We start from the raw sequence: 11841 nt of genomic DNA, 5'->3' as shown, positions 1-11841 counted from the left end.
TAGTTCAACTTCACTTGGCATTGTGAATCTAAAAGATAAACTGTTCAGAAGGCAAACACTCCTGTGCTTGGCCCATGTGACATGTTGGCAAAACTTCCATGTCACAACCACTGAATGAGGTCCAGGGAGGGCTAACACATTTGAAATCACACATTGAATGGGAAAATATTTGAAGACAGGTTACTCTGGATCATATTCTATGTGTACAGTGTCTATCACTACAATAAGGGCAGGATAAAATCCTGTAGAATATCTACCGTGTCCTGTCTTCTGAAACATTTCAGCAAATGAAAAAGACCTTCAGCAACAATGTAGGCTCTCTCATCCTTCCTTTAACAGACCATATATCTGCCTCTCTATAAATAGTTATTTACTCAAAATTTCAGATATGCCTCCTCTACTGCTAAATCTGTATGCTGGGGGCTGGGGGAAGTTGGCCTGCCATGTGAATTTAAACTGAATTTAACTCTTACTATACAGGCACCCTGGGTATTGATTATTTGAATATTTTGAAGAGTAGGTAGTGATGGTTACTGGATTTTTGTTTTGCTACTTTAAGAATTATGTGGGGCGGCGGGAATCCAGCGGCTGGCTGGCTGGCGACTAGGCCTCTGTGGCAGAGAATCCGGCGGGAATCTGAGCCATCCGAGCCGCCACCATGACGGTGGGCAAGAGCAGCAAGATGCTGCAGCACATTGACTACAGGATGAGGTGCATCCTGCAGGATGGCCGGATCTTCATCGGGACCTTCAAAGCCTTCGACAAGCACATGAATTTGATCCTGTGTGACTGTGATGAGTTCAGGAAGATCAAGCCAAAGAACTCCAAACAAGCAGAAAGGGAAGAGAAGCGAGTCCTTGGTCTGGTGTTGCTTCGAGGGGAGAACCTGGTCTCCATGACAGTAGAAGGACCTCCTCCCAAAGATACTGGCATTGCCCGAGTGCCACTTGCTGGAGCTGCAGGGGGGGCAGGCATCGGCAGGGCTGCTGGCAGAGGAATCCCGGCTGGTGTTCCTATGCCCCAGGCTCCTGCAGGACTTGCTGGGCCAGTCTGAGGTGTTGGAGGGCCATCCCAACAGGTGATGACCCCACAAGGAAGAGGCACTGTTGCAGCTGCTGCAGCTGCAGCCACAGCCAGTATTGCAGGAGCCCCAACTCAGTACCCACCTGGTCGTGGGGGTCCTCCTCCACCTATGGGCCGAGGGGCCCCTCCTCCAGGTATGATGGGCCCACCTCCTGGCATGCGGCCTCCCATGGGTCCCCCAATGGGGCTTCCTCCTGGCCGAGGAACTCCAATGGACATGCCCCCTCCTGGGATGCGGCCTCCTCCTCCAGGCAGGCGAGGTCTGCTTTGATCTTCACACAGCATTATGTCAGTAGCTCAGAGGCGATGTGGACTCTGTTCCCCAGGGTCAGGTTACCACAGACCTGTTTGTTTGTTATGCAGTTCATGGAGTCTCCCTGGATTGTCTGGTTTCCCTTTCAGGGCTCCCTCCCTGGGAAATGTGCCCTCCAAGGCCCTAGACTCATCTTGGTTCTCCTCAGCTCCTTGCCTGTTTCCTTCCTAAAAGGCTGTATGTACATAGTCCTTTTTCTCTGTGGCCTATGAAGCTGGTTTATAATAAACTAAGAGACTGTTATACAAAAAAAAAAAAAAAAAAAAAAAAAAAGAATTATGTGACCTTGGGCAAGTACCTAGCTTTATTCTTTAAGATTGTAAGCCTTAAGTCTTTATTTGGTTCAGCAGGGATGTTAAACTATTCTAATTGTAAGGAGGTGAAAATTAAAAAAGGTGAAGTTAAAATAGCAACCCCTCAGTGAGTATTAAGAGCTCAAGAGAAGGTCAATATTATTGTTGATTTTTTATTAGTTTTAACTTTCTATTTGATTGTCTCCAATTGAGAAAAGGCCAATATAATCTACAGTTCTGCTCTTGTAATTGTGTCAAATTCTCTGCAAAATTTATAAATAAATAAATGCCAAAATGAGGGCAAGCACAGACGGGGCTCATTTTAGTTTGAGCTGCCAGGAAAGGCCACTCCAAAGATAGGGTATTTGATCAGCTCATAGAAGGATGAGAAAGGGCAGCCAAGCAAAGATCTGGGGACACTATCCCAGGCAGAAAGAATGACACACACAAAATCTGGGAAGAGCTTGGCATGATCAGGTCAATAAGGCTGAAGGCAGTCAATAAAAAAGGGATGGAAAGACACAAGGTCACAGATGGCCTCCAGATGCAGACTTGGTCTGAATTTGAGAGTAAATAAAGAATCATTTCATCGTCATCTATTACTGAGCACCTGTAATAGGTATATAAGTGCTCTGTAACTGGAGATATTGTAAATATAAATTCTGGAGGCTTGAGTGATAATCCATAAAGAACTAAAAAGAAACAAAAATGTGAAATTTGTGGACAACCTTAAATTAAATGAAAGATTAAACTCAGTAGGAAAAAAATAGACAAAACCTAATAACAATGGGATAAATACTGTGTTGGTTAGTGTTATAAAATCTGCACTAATAGCTGTTCACATACAAAAAGACATTGTATTCCTAAACCTTCTTACTACTAGAAATTTTAATATATTCATACTTCAAATATAAGAAGATGTGTTCCCTAATAAAATCTATTCACTACTGGTTGTTGCAAGTCAGCTTCTGTACATGGAAGGGATATTGCAACTATGAACTCTATAAGATCTGCCAACAACAACAACAGTTAACATTCCAGCAAGGACATGGGAAGGTCTCACAAGGTTACTGAGAGAGTCAGTTCTCATCTGATAGGACCTCCCTGGTGTGTTGTCCATGCTGCTGATGTCAGACCTTAATCCATGACTGAGTAATATATATATATATATATATATATATATATATATATATATATATATATGTGTGTGTGTGTGTGTGTGTGTGTGTGTGTGTGTGTGTGTGTATGTATATTATCACAAGAGAAGAAAACATGAATTGGAGAAGGCAGGGGATGTGGGGGCCTGTCAGAGGAAGACTGGGTAGGAGTATTAAGGTAGATGTTATCAAACTGCATTGTACTCATATATGGAATTCCCAACCAAAAATAAAAGGAAGAGAAAAATAACAAGTAGGAGAAAGATAGCAAAAATCATTAAATTACATTAAATTATGTGCTTATTATATCCATCACAGAGAAATGAGCAGCTCAACTGAAAGTGCAAACAAAAAGTGATATCAATAAGTCAGGAGTTCCAATTAATATATAAAACATAATAAAGTATCTTCTAGACATCACAATGAAACTGCATGAATGAAATCTCAAAACTACAATTGTCTAAACAATACTTGCATAAAGTTTCCATGCCATCATTGATAGAAATTTTACAAGGCTTCACCACTAGATGAAGAACTAACCAATGGCTTCAGAAAAGGGAAGAAATGGGCAGCCATATACATAAAAGCAACACTAGCCTCAGCAGGGTATATAGATATGTAACAATAGCAATTAAAATAAGGAAAGGAATGTGAGACAGAGTTGAAGGTATGGAAACAATTGCATGGGAAAGATGGAGAAGTAGAAATGGTGCAAATATGAAAGAAAGCTTAGGATGATAATATTTACCCCAGTGCAGGGAATTAAGTAATAAATAGGAATATTAGAGACATTTTTCAAGCTCAAGTGTGCATCACAACTGCTGGATCTTTAACAAAACTCATTTTCTCTGTCTTCATTTTCTTATCTGTCAAATGGGCATGATAGTAGAATCCACCTCTTAATTATGTTATTAATACCAAATGTTTTCCTAATGTTATAATCAGTATCAACCTTTACTCTCCATAAAATCATCACTTTTGTTTGGTATAAAAAGATATTTTTTGTAAAGTGTAGGTAGTTTTCTTGTCATGTAGGTCATTGAAAAATTAAGATATTTATGATTTTGTCTAATGAAATGATTTGAATTATGGTAATTTTTCAAATCAAAAATGAAGGAACAAGTTTGATATTTTCTTTCCTTCCCAACATTTTACTGCATTGAAGCAACTAAGAGATTTTAGGTTTAGCAGCGTATGCTGGTATCTGTTACCCAGAAGCTTGGGTTCAGCAATCTGATGTTTTGGTTCCCACCAGAGGTGTCAAATTCCTCCTTGATGGCCTTGTTCTATGTTTTTGCGAACAGGGTGTTCTTCTTTTGACTGAATTTTTTGAATGACAGTTGGTTTCTGGAATCCACTCAGGGAAAATAAATAGAAGAAATAAGCTAACGGGAATGTAGATTTAATAAGAATGAGAACATGAAGAAGAATAGGGCAAGACTCAATCACTGATTAAAACAGACTGTGACATGCTTACTCAGGCCCTGTGCATCCTTGTGTCTTTGTAGAAGCTGAAAAAGTCTGGCTGCAAAAACACAGCCTAGAAAAAAGCCTATAATTAATGAAAACTATTACTAATTATTACAGAGTTGTAAGTTGTTATAAAATAAGGTGTCTATGAGGTATGGAAATGTTTAAGATTTCATTGGATTTAGAGGAAAGAATTCCAAAATCTGAGAAACTGAGCAAACAGTACACTAGAAATTCAATCACTCTGAGTCTTTGACTTTGGTATTTCAAGAATGCTTAAAGGAAGGCTGGGGGTAGTGGCACCTGCCTTTAATCCAGCACTCAGGAGGCAGAGGCAGGCAGGTGGTCTCTGAGTTCAAGGCCAGACTGGTCTACACAGTGAGTTCTAGGAAAGCTAGGACTATGTAGAGAAACCCTGCCTCAAAAAACAAAGAGAAAGAGAAAAAGAGAGAGAGAGAGAGAGAGCTGAAGGGCATGAAAAGTAGAAAACTGCCATCTCACAGCCCAAGTTAAAGAAAGACTCAGCTGCTAAGGGCTAATTTCAATACATTTAAAAAGGAAGAAGACAGAGGAATGAGTATTAAATAATTAAGTAATCTTAGAGGAGTGGGGACAAGAAAGAAATGGAATTCCTGTTTGAGCTGTTAAGAGCAGATGAAATCATGAGTGAATGTGTATTATTGACATAATTATGATCATGTAAAGGACTCTAGTGCCCCAGACCAATTCTTGGTCAGGCTCAGAGGAATGGCAAAGCCTTCTTCTGGTCTGATTATAGATGTTGATCATGTGTGCAGAAAGAATCAATTGCAGCCTCCAATTCCAGGACGACTTTCACCTGAGAATGCTCCCCTACAGAGATCCCACACTGAGGTTGACTTATTCTCCTCCTGCTCCTCCCCCTCCTTGTCCATATTGTATATAATAAATGTGCCGGCACAGGACCTGAGACTGCATTAGTTAGGGAAGCAGAAACCTGCCTGAGTAGGGCCACAGGCCTCATCCGGCCGGATCAGCGCCAGGGTAGCGGGAGAGCAGGGTTGCCTGACACCCGCCAGCTACCCACGACCCCCGCCGCAGGATTTTGGGACTGCTGGTGAGTGGAACACAGCTTCTGCTCCAGTCCAATCACACGGGACCTGAGACTGCTCTGGTTGGGGAGAGAGAAATCCGGCCTACATAGGGCCACAACCCTCTTCCGGTCAGAAAAGCACCGGGCAGCTGGGGCGCAGGGTCGACTGACACTTGCCAGCTAGCCACAACACCCGCCACAGGATCTTAAGACTTCTGGTGAGTGGAGCACAGCTTCTGCTCCAATCCAATTGCGCAGGACCTGAGACTGCATTAGTTAGGGAAGCAGAAACCAGCCTGAGTAGGGCCACAGGCCTCATCCGGCTGGATCAGCGCCGGGGTAGCGGGAAAGCAGGGTTGCCTGACACCCGCCAGCTACCCACGACCCCCGCCGCAGGATTTTGGGACTGCTGGTGAGTGGAACACAGCTTCTGCTCCAGTCCAATCACTCAGGACCTGAGACTGCTCTGGTTGGGGAGAGAGAAATCCGGCCTACATAAGGCCACAACCCTCTTCCGGTCAGAAAAGCACTGGGGCAGCTGGGGCGCAGGGTCGGCTGACACTCGCCAGCTAGCCACAACACCCACCACAGGATCTTAAGACTTCGGGTAGTGGAGCACAGCTTCTGCTCCAATCCAATTGCGCGGGACCTGAGACTGCATTAGTTAGGGAAGCAGAAACCGGCCTGAGTAGGGCCACAGGCCTCATCCGGCCGGATCAGCGCCGGGGTAGCGGGAGAGCAGGGTTCCCTGACACCCGCCAGCTACCCACGACCCCCGCCACAGGATTTTGGGACTGCTGGTGAGTGGAACACAGCTTCTGCTCCAATCTTTAAACAGTGACAACAATAACAACTAACCCCAGAGATTACCAGATGGCGAAAGGTAAACGTAATAATCTTACTAACAGAAACCAAGACCACTCACCATCATCAGAACCCAGCACCCCCACTTCGCCCAGTCCAGGGCACCCCAACACACCGGAAAAGCTAGACACGGATTTAAAAGCATATCTCCTGATGATGATAGAGGACTTCAAGAAGGACTTTAATAACTCACTTAAAGAAATGCAGGAGAACACTGATAAACAGGCAGAAGACAATAAAGAGGAAGCACAAAAATCCCTTAAAGAATTGCAGGAGAACACTGCTAAAGAGTTACAAATCCTTAAAGAAAAACAGGATAACATAATCAAACAGGTAGAAGTCCTTACAGAAAAACAGGAAAACACATCCAAACAGATGATGGAAATGAACAAAACCATACTAGACCTAAAAAGGGAAGTAGACACAATAAAGAAAACCCAAAATGAGGCAACACTGGAGATAGAAACCCTAGGAAAGAAATCTGGAACCATAGATACCAGCATCAGCAACAGAATACAAGAGATGGAAGAGAGAATCTCAGGTGCAGAAGATTCCATAGAGAACATCGGCACAACAATCAAGGAAAATGTAAAATGCAAAAAGATCCTAACTCAAAACATCCAAGAAATACAGGACACAATGAGAAGACCAAACCTACGGATAATAGGAGTGGATGAGAATGAAGATTTTCAACTCAAAGGACCAGCAAACATCTTCAACAAAATTATAGAAGAAAACTTCCCAAATCTAAAGAAAGAGATGCCCATGAACATACAAGAAGCCTACAGAACTCCAAACAGACTGGACCAGAAAAGAAATACCTCCCGACACATTATAATCAGAACAACAAATGCTCTAAATAAAGATAGAATACTAAAAGCAGTAAGAGAAAAAGGCCAAGTAACATATAAAGACAAGCCTATCAGAATTACACCAGATTTTTCACCAGAGACTATGAAAGCCAGAAGATCCTGGACGGATGTTATACAGACACTAAAAGAACACAAATTCCAGCCCAGGCTACTATACCCAGCCAAACTCTCAATTAACATAGATGGAGAAACCAAAGTATTCCACGACAAAACCAAATTCACACATTATCTCTCCACGAATCCAGCCCTTCAAAGGATAATAACAGAAAAAAACCAATACAAGGACAGGAACCACGCCCTAGAAACAACAAGAAGGTAATCACTCAACAAACCTAAATGAAGACAGCCACAAGAACAAAATGCCAACTTTAACAACAATAATAACAGGAAACAACAATTACTTTTCCTTAATATCTCTTAATATCAATGGACTCAACTCCCTGATAAAAAGACATAGACTAACAAACTGGCTAAACAAACAAGACCCAACATTTTGCTGCTTACAGGAAACTCATCTCAGAGAAAAGGATAGACACTACCTCAGAATGAAAGGCTGGAAAACAATTTTCCAAGCAAATGGCATGAAGAAACAAGCTGGAGTAGCCATTCTAATATCTGATAAGATTGACTTCCAACCCAAAGTCATTAAAAAAGACAGGGAGGGACACTTCATACTCATCAAAGGTAAAATCCTCCAAGAGGAACGATCAATCCTGAATATCTATGCTCCAAATACAAAGGCAGCCACATTCATTAAAGAAACTTTAGTAAATCTCAAAGCACACATTGCACCTCATACAATAATAGTGGGAGACTTCAACACACCACTTTCACCAATGGACAGATCATGGAAACAGAAACTAAACAGGGACACAGTGAAACTAACAGAAGTTATGAATCAAATGGATCTGGCAGATATCTACAGAACATTCTATCCTAAAACAAAAGGATATACCTTCTTCTCAGCACCTCATGGTACCTTCTCCAAAATTGACCACATAATTGGTCACAAAGCAGGCCTCAACAGATACAAAAATATTGAAATTGTCCCATGCATCCTATCAGATCACCATGGACTAAGGCTGATCTTCAATAACAAAATAAATAATAGAAAGCCAACCTTCACGTGGAAACTGAACAACACTCTTCTCAATGATACCTTGGTCAAGGAAGGAATAAAGAAAGAAATTAAGGACTTTTTAGAATTCAATGAAAATGAAGCCACAACTTACCCAAACTTATGGGACGCAATGAAAGCATTTCTAAGAGGAAAACTCATACCTCTGAGTGCCTCCAAAAGGAAACTAGAGAGAGCACACATTAGCAGCTTGACAACACACCTAAAAGCACTAGAACAAAAGGAAGCAAATTCACCCAAGAGGAGTAGACTGCAGGAAATAATCAAACTCAGGGGTGAAATCAACCAAGTGGAAACAAGAAAAACTATTCAAAGAATCAACCAATCAAGGAGCTGGTTCTTTGAGAAAATCAACAAGATAGATAAACCCTTAGCCAGACTCACTAGAGGGCACAGGGAAAGCATCCTAATTAACAAAATCAGAAATGAAAAAGGAGACATAACAACAGATCCTGAAGACATCCAAAACACCATCAGATCCTTCTACCAAAGGCTATACTCAACAAAACTGGAGAACCTGGATGAAATGGAGAAGTTCCTAGACAGATACCAGGTACCAAAGTTGAATCAAGATCAGGTTAATGATCTAAACAGCCCTATATCCCCCAAAGAAATAGAAGCAGTCATTAATAGTCTCCCAACTAAAAAAAGCCCAGGACCAGATGGGTTTAGTGCAGAGTTCTATCAGACCTTCAAAGAAGATCTAATCCCAGTTCTTCACAAACTATTCCACAAAATAGAAACAGAAGGTACTCTACCCAACTCATTCTATGAAGCCACAATTACTCTGATACCTAAACCACAAAAAGACCCAACAAAGATAGAAAACTTCAGACCAATATCCCTTATGAATACTGATGCAAAAATCCTCAATAAAATTCTTGCTAACCGAATCCAAGAACACATCAAAACAATCATCCATCCTGACCAAGTAGGCTTCATCCCAGGGATGCAGGGATGGTTCAATATACGGAAATCCATCAACGTAATCCAGTATATAAACAAACTCAAAGACAAAAACCACATGGTCATCTCGTTAGATGCGGAAAAAGCATTTGACAAGATCCAACACCCATTCATGATAAAAGTCTTGGAAAGATCAGGAATTCAAGGCCCATACCTAAACATGATAAAAGCAATCTACAGCAAACCAGCAGCCAACATCAAAGTAAATGGTCAGAAGCTTAAAGCAATCCCTCTAAAATCAGGGACTAGACAAGGCTGTCCACTTTCTCCATACCTATTCAACATTGTACTTGAAGTCCTAGCCAGAGCAATTCGACAACAAAAGGAGATCAAAGGGATACAAATTGGAAAAGATGAAGTCAAAATATCACTTTTTGCAGATGATATGATAGTATATATAAGTGACCCTAAAAATTCCACCAGAGAACTCCTAAGCCTGATAAACAGCTTCGGTGAAGTAGCTGGATATAAAATTAACTCAAACAAATCAATGGCCTTTCTCTACACAAAGAATAAACAGGCTGAGAAAGAAATTAGGGAAACAACACCCTTCTCAATAGTCACAAATAATATAAAATATCTTGGCGTGACTCTAACTAAGGAAGTGAAAGATCTGTATAATAAAAACTTCAAGTCTCTGAAGAAAGAAATTATAGAAGATCTCAGAAGATGGAAAGATCTCCCATGCTCATGGATTGGCAGGTTCAACATTGTAAAAATGGCTATCTTGCCAAAAGCAATCTACAGATTCAATGCAATCCCCATCAAAATTCCAAATCAATTCTTCAACGAATTAGAAAGTGCAATCTGCAAATTCATCTGGAATAACAAAAAACCTAGGATAGCAAAAACTCTTCTCAAGGATAAAAGAACTTCTGGTGGAATCACCATACCAGACCTAAAGCTTTACTACAGAGCAATTGTGATAAAAACTGCATGGTACTGGTATAGTGACAGACAAATAGACCAATGGAATAGAATTGAAGACCCAGAAATGAACCCACACACCTACGGTCACTTGATCTTCAACAAGGGTGCTAAAAACATCCAGTGGAAGAAAGACAGCATTTTTAACAAATGGTGCTGGCACAACTGGTTGTTAACATGTAGAAGAATGCGAATCGATCCATTCCTATCTCCTTGTACTAAGGTCAAGTCTAAGTGGATCAAGGAACTTCACATAAAACCAGAGACACTGAAACTTATAGAGGAGAAAGTGGGGAAAAGCCTTGAAGATATGGGCAAAGGGGAAAAATTCCTGAATAGAACAGTAATGGCTTGTGCTGTAAGATCAAGAATTGACAAGTGGGACCTCATGAAACTGCAAAGCTTCTGCAAGGCTAAAGACACCATCAATAAGACAAAAAAACCACCAACAGATTGGGAAAGGATCTTCACCTATCCTAAATCAGATAAGGGACTAATATCCAATATATATAAAGAACTCAAGAAGGTGGACTCCAGAAAGTCAAATAACCCCATTAAAAAATGGGGCTCAGAACTGAACAAAGAATTCTCACCTGAGGAATACCGAATGGCAGAGAAGCACCTGAAAAAATGTTCAACATCCTTAATCATCAGGGAAATGCAAATCAAAACAACCCTGAGATTCCACCTCACACCATTCAGAATGGCTAAGATCAAAAATTCAGGTGACAGCAGATGCTGGCGAGGATGTGGAGAAAGAGGAACACTCCTCCATTGTTGGTGGGATTGCAAGCTTGTACAACCACTCTGGAAATCAGTCTGGCGGTTCCTCAGAAAATTGGACATAGTACTACCGGAGGATCCAGCAATACCTCTCCTGGGCATATATCCAGAAGATGTCCCAACCGGTAAAAAGGACACATGCTCCACTATGTTCATAGCAGCCCTATTTATAATGTCCCAGATGTCCCTCAACAGAGGAATGGATACAGAAATTATGGTACATTTACACAATGGAGTACTACTCAGCTATTAAAAAGAATGAATTTATGAAATTCCTAGCCAAATGGATGGACCTGGAGGGCATCATCTTGAGTGAGGTAACACAATCACAAAGGAACTCACACAATATGTATTCACTGATAAGTGGATATTAGCCCAAAACTTAGGATACCCAAGATATAAGATACAATTTGCTAAACGAATGAAACTCAAGACGAATGAAGACCAAAGTGTGGACACTGTGCCCCTTCTTAGAATTGGGAACAAAACACCCATGGAAGGAGTTACAGAGACAAAGTTTGGAGCTGTGATGAAAGGATGGACCATCTAGAGACTGCCGTATCCAGGGATCCATCCCATAATCAGCTTCTAAACGCTGACACCATTGCATACACTAGCAAGATTTTGCTGAAAGGACCCAAATATAGCTGTCTCTTGTGAGACGATGCCGGGGCCTAGCAAACACAGGAGTGGATGTTCACAGTCAGCTATTGGATGTATCACAGGGCTTCCAATGGAGAAGCTAGAGAAAGTACCCAAGGAGCTAAAGGGATCTGCAACCCTATTGTTGGAACAACATGATATACTAACCAGAACCCTGGAGCTGTTGTCTCTAGTTGCATATGTATCGAAAGATGGCCTAGTCGGCCATCAATGGAAAGAGAGGCCCATTGGACTTGCAAA

General features: G+C 41.4%; 1 pseudogene; it reads left to right on the top strand.

Annotated features, from left to right (window-relative positions):
- The first annotated feature begins 575 nt into the window (after nucleotides 1-575).
- On the top strand, nucleotides 576-1584 carry LOC110286816 (small nuclear ribonucleoprotein-associated protein B pseudogene; annotated as a pseudogene).
- The last annotated feature ends 10257 nt before the right edge of the window (nucleotides 1585-11841 follow it).

The sequence above is a fragment of the Mus caroli genome, unplaced genomic scaffold, assembly GCF_978045245.1.
Source record: "Mus caroli unplaced genomic scaffold, Mus_caroli_1 scaffold_5, whole genome shotgun sequence".
Taxonomy (NCBI): domain Eukaryota; kingdom Metazoa; phylum Chordata; class Mammalia; order Rodentia; family Muridae; genus Mus; species Mus caroli.
Note: the sequence above shows the minus strand (reverse complement) of the source record. Positions and strands in the feature narration are given on the sequence as shown.